The sequence below is a fragment of the Austrofundulus limnaeus genome, unplaced genomic scaffold, assembly GCF_001266775.1.
Source record: "Austrofundulus limnaeus strain Quisiro unplaced genomic scaffold, Austrofundulus_limnaeus-1.0 Scaffold79, whole genome shotgun sequence".
In the NCBI taxonomy this organism is placed as follows: Eukaryota; Metazoa; Chordata; class Actinopteri; order Cyprinodontiformes; family Rivulidae; genus Austrofundulus; species Austrofundulus limnaeus.
The window spans coordinates 2037651-2042953 of record NW_013952481.1 but is presented as its reverse complement, the minus strand read 5'-3'; the positions used below and the strand labels follow the sequence as shown (position 1 = coordinate 2042953).

General features: G+C 40.6%; 1 protein-coding gene across 1 annotated transcript in view; it reads left to right on the top strand.

Moving 5' to 3' along the window:
* Window positions 1-4607: 4607 nt before the first annotated feature.
* cacng7a (calcium channel, voltage-dependent, gamma subunit 7a) overlaps window positions 4608-5303 on the top strand; it is a gene marked incomplete in the record, with an annotated part of 21941 nt that continues 21245 nt past the window's right edge. The window contains 1 exon segment of the mRNA XM_014011357.1: window positions 4608-4739.

Sequence of the window (5303 nt, the reverse complement as noted above, 5' to 3'; positions counted from 1 at the left end):
GGGGAAAGGGAGGTCTGGGCCTCCCTTCTGAAGCTGCTGCCCCCGCGACCCGACCCCGGATAGGCGGAAGAAAATGGATGGATGGATGAAACAGCAAGTTTCTCAGTGGACCTGCTCTCGACAATACAGCCTAGGTGGAGTAGTGGAACACAGATCCACTGATCCTTCAACACAGAGCATCTTCAGAAGACAAGTTGATAAAATTAATTTTAAAAATCTGTATTGTTCCATACAAGTGTGTATTGAACTTAAAGCGCTGTTGGATGCGGTTCGGTATGTGTACATGTATTGTTGCACACCCATTTGTACTTAGTTACTTTACAACTCTGGTTTTCTTTTTTAACTCGGGAACCTAAACCTTGAACAAAAGATGTAATAAATGGGACAAATGGGCTCAAATTCAAATATAGAAATTAATTTTTATCTATTATTCTTTCTGTAGACTTTATGATATGTATTTATTCATCAGCTAACCCATGTGTCTGTCTTCACCAGCATGTTCTCATGCATCATCACCCTGAAGTTTGTAACAAAATCTGCTTAATGTTTAAAACAAAGAAATAAAATAAATGTTTTAAACCCATCTTATCTCTGTCTTGTCCATTTTTATGTTTTCAGAATTTCAACCCTTTCCTGCAATGATTTACTTTCTTTTAGTGCAGCTAAAACCTCTCTTCACCCGCCTTTACTGCAGCACACGTCTCTGCAGTCCACCGGTGAAGAAACCCCTTCTTTCAACATTTCTGCTCACGTGATCAACGTGGAGCCGACTATTTTTAGCTCTGCTCGTGAATTGGATTTCCCTGACAGGGAGCTATAAATAGAGCGAGGGGCAAGGAAGAGTGGGGGGCAGGAGGGATCCCAGAGGAATAAAACAAGCACAAGGAGGGAAGGAGAAAGACAATCTTTAAGGACTCAGCACACGGTGCAGCTTCTCTTACATCACCTCCCACTATGCCAACACTTATATTTTAGCTCTTATTAAATTAAATTGTGCAACTGATGTATTGTAGATCCAACCTACTTTTATTAGACTATTTTTTTCCATCTCTTGAAGCTTAAGAGCTAAAAATAAACCACATATATTAAATGGCGGCTCGGTGTGAAAGAGGAAAGCGACAGTGTGCATTTGTGGATCGGTGCCCTGTTATCCCTTTAGCATCTTGGTGCCAAGAGAGTTTTACTTCAATTACCCCACAGTGGAGCTCTTTAAAGGATGCCTCAGGCAGAGGGAGTAGGTTTCCATGTCCACTGGGAGATTTTTTATGTGCTGTGTTAAGCAGAAGTTTGTGCTCAGTGCTGACAGGGCTGCTGCTGCCGAGGCGCCCACTCTGCCTCCTGAACCTTTCTATCCAATGAGGCGGTTCATGTCCTGTAGACTTGATGTAAGTGTTTGTTTTGATAATTGTTGTGATTATTTTACCGTTGTGGTCAAATTTAAAATATATTTTTGTTTTTCGATGCATAAAAAACAGGTAAATCTAATAATGTGTGTTTGCTGCACAGAGATGAATAAAACACCTTTATAAATCCACAAGGTCTAAACTTAATGCAGCTTTTTAGTCCTTGAGCATTAAAAATTAATCATAAGTTCTGGACTTCTGGTGGAATGCAGCACAATGAAGTCCTTATGCGCCTATTTCCAACTTGAGAAACATTATTCTGCTGTTCAAACAGCAATGTTAGTGATAATTAGCAGTGGCTAGCAACGGCCATTGTTGTTTGTTGCAGGATGATATCTGACGCTAACTTCTGCTAACGCTTCTAACACTAAAATGTACGTTTGTATAACAACAAAATGTTGGTTGTTCAAATTTCAGTTGAGCYAAATAATGAAAGATATGTTAGTGATTTTTTAACAGTTCATTTTACACTTGTCGCCCCATAATAACATAAATATTTTACAGAACAGATTTTAGATGCTTTTGCATCTACTATTCAAACCAACCTCATATTTTAAATGAAAAGTGTTTTTTAACTAAATTTCTTTACAAACTGATTTTGATGATGAAACACTGATGTAGCAGATTACTGTAAAAATCCCTACCTTTCTCTTTTTTTTACATGGTTGGCTTTCTACTGACCTTGTTAGAAGAAATCGGAATATAAATATGTCAATAATATAATTACTGGTATGGCATGAATACTCTATATTTGCATGTGTTTGGGTGGAATTTCTGCTTCTCTGTAAAAGGATTGTATCTTTTTCCATTTAAAAAAAACGAAACTAATTATTGGAGCTGAGGCCTAACTAACCACATCCAGTCAGTCACCCGTCTGAGTGCAGTGACTGTATTTTCTTTCCAGTCCTTTACTGTACAMGTATTTATACCTCATTACGCGTTTGACAGTTTTTGCTTTAAATTTTAAACAGCTGTGGAGATGCAGAAGTTCATCAAAGTGTGATGGATGCAACCCCACCCCACCCCCACCCCCCTGTTCTGTTCAGAAGCAGAAGGCATTTTGACTCCGGACCAGTTGGCCTGACTCTGGAAGAACCAGTTATCTAGGCCATGTGCTCTCTTGCTATTACTGTGTTTGTGATTGCAGGCTGCATATTACACCAGAAATGGCAGCARACGTGGTGATTCTCAGCTGTTCTGGGTTCCATTTCAGAAACCATCTCTACCGAGACAAGTTTTACTGGAAATGTAAACTTTGAACTTTCATTTAAATCCAGTGGTGGATCTAGGATTTTTCAGTGTAAGGAGCCAATATTCATAGAGGGGCAAAGTATTTGTTCAACATGCTTGCACAAAAATGCCCAGTTTTTGTAAGGTATATACATTTAATCAGTCACACGTGTTCAAACACTTGTAAAAACTTGCACAGTAAATTATCCTTATCAATTTTACATGATTTTTAACTGTATATAAATAAAATAATCTCAAACACACAGCATGTAAGAAAATCTAGCCATCATTGTCAGTATTTTTTTTCTGCAATTGTTTAAATTGAAAAAGACCTGTAAGCTTGCTTCATGTTGGACTTTAATATTTGATTCATTGGCGCCACTAGTGGTTGGAGGTGGAACTGCAGYCACCATCATTGTTCGAGTGAAAGGACAGGGGCACTTCAGGGTGCCAATCTGATTTCAGATGGGGCCTATACCCCTGTGGCCCCATCCCTTGAACCGCCCCTGTTTAAATCTACTCCAGGATGATTTTTACAGCCTGGAACGCTGACAAACTATTTCCTCGCAGTCTACAGATATTTTCAGGGGTAAAAAACTACAGTATCCCCTTTTGGATATGATATTATAGAGGTAGAAAGATAGGAGCCCACCTGAAGGGGGGTCGACCTATTTTAGAGCTGATCCAGCTGAAAGCACAAACATGTGAACCAGTGGTAAACATGGTGGGATTATCACTGAGTCTGCCCCCTATGGAGACCACACAGCACTTGTCAGGTCAGAGCAGGTTTGTTGCACTAAAAGATGATGACATCCTACAGACTTTATAAAACAGACTTTGTTGTTGGACACATCAGTTTATTGTTGCAGGAAGCATAAATAAGAGAAAACGTGTTATGTCAGTTTGCACCGGTGTTTCTCAAATCATCCATAATGTTGTGTTTATTTAAAACAAAAACTCACCTGATATATGAAGCAAAGAGTAAGCATGCATTTGCATGTGCGTAATTTGATCAGGTGTAATATTTTTTATTTTATTTTTCTATATGCATGTACAAACACAATGAGTCACGGCCCTCTGCACCAGTCTGTGGGGTCGCCAGAGGCCAAAGGAGCCAGTCAGCCATGAAAAAGTTTACGGAGGCAGAGCAGACAAACACTTGGCAACACGTGCACATCATTWTTATTTCCGTTTGAAAACATTGCTAAACAGCAAAAACTCTTACGTTGCAGCACATTTTGAGAACTTTATGCGCATTTTTTAGAAGATTTGACCTGAATGGTTTGAAAAATAAATAAAACAATTTAAAATGCATGTTTATATATTTGTCTTCTTGTAATGGTGTATACTACAACATATTTTCAGGTGATTCTAACCAGATGTGGGTGGACTGCAAAACTGATAATACTGTAGCTGGTTAAATAAATGTATACATAGCTCCCAAACTGATTTACAAAACAGCATTTTAAATTATTTAGTAATATCAATTGTTTTAGTGTTTTTTAGGTAATTGTTAAACAATAAGAGCCAAAAAAAGGAGAGAGAAAATAAACTCAGCTTTTTGGTTGGGTGGGTCCAGGCTCCACCAAGCCCACCCTCAGTCACGCCCCTGCACTGTCAATCATTTTCCCGTGATGCTGTGTGGAAAAGACTGAGGCTGAGCCACATCAGAGTCATGTTTGTGTGCATTGTTCATTAATGAGTTACACGTCTGTAATCGTTGCTGTTGGTCGGAATCAGTCACGCTGTTAGTCTGCTGGACGTGTCCTCGATTCCAGGCAGCAGCGTGCTCTCACACCATGTGCGCGTGAGCCTCTCTTTCTCCCTCAAGCCTGCATCACTTTCACCCCCCATACTCCACACACACACACTCACACATCCGCGCGCGCGCGCACGGACACACCAGTCCCACCTCCTTCTGAACAAACTACAAGCGATTCTCCGCAGTGCTGAAAGAGCAGCGGAGTAAAGGAGAGAGGAGTGACAGAGGAGGAGCAGAGCGAGGGGAAACACAGGAGCAGAACGATTTCAGGGAAAGAAACAAAAAAAGCAGATTTTTTAGGAGAGAGGCTTCATTAAGCATCTCCAGCTCTTTTACTCTGCAGGGTGAGTAGCTTGTGCCTTTATTTCTTAATTACTTATATTAAAGATTATTTGTTTTTAAATAAAACGCTGCTGTTCTGCCTCTTTGGCATCTGTTTGGAAATCACGCGCACTTTACGCGTCTTTGGTTGAGCTGGTCAGGACCGGGGAGAAATGATGCTCATGGACAGGACTGTGCTGGCATCACATGTTTACATCTTTCCAAAAAATAAGTAAATTAAAAAGAGACAGTGGGGTTTTATGAGAGAAACATAGTTTTCTGGGAGGGTTTTTTTTTTTTTTTTTTTTTTGGACAGATGCGTGCTGTCTCGTGAGCTGCTTCCGTGCGTGTCAGTGGAAGGATGGGGCGATCAGTGCGCTGCTGCTGGGAAGCAGCTCGCTGCAACACCGAGTAGTTCTCAGTCCTGGAAGAGTCTGAGAGCAGCAGTCAGAGGGAAGATTCTTCTCTCCTGTGGAGAAGAAAGGAGAGAGGAAGGTGAGGAGGAGGAGGAGTGTTTGAGGATGTGTGTGTGTGTGTGTGTGTGTGTGTGTGTGTGTGTGTGTGTGTGTGTGTGTGTGTGTGTGTGT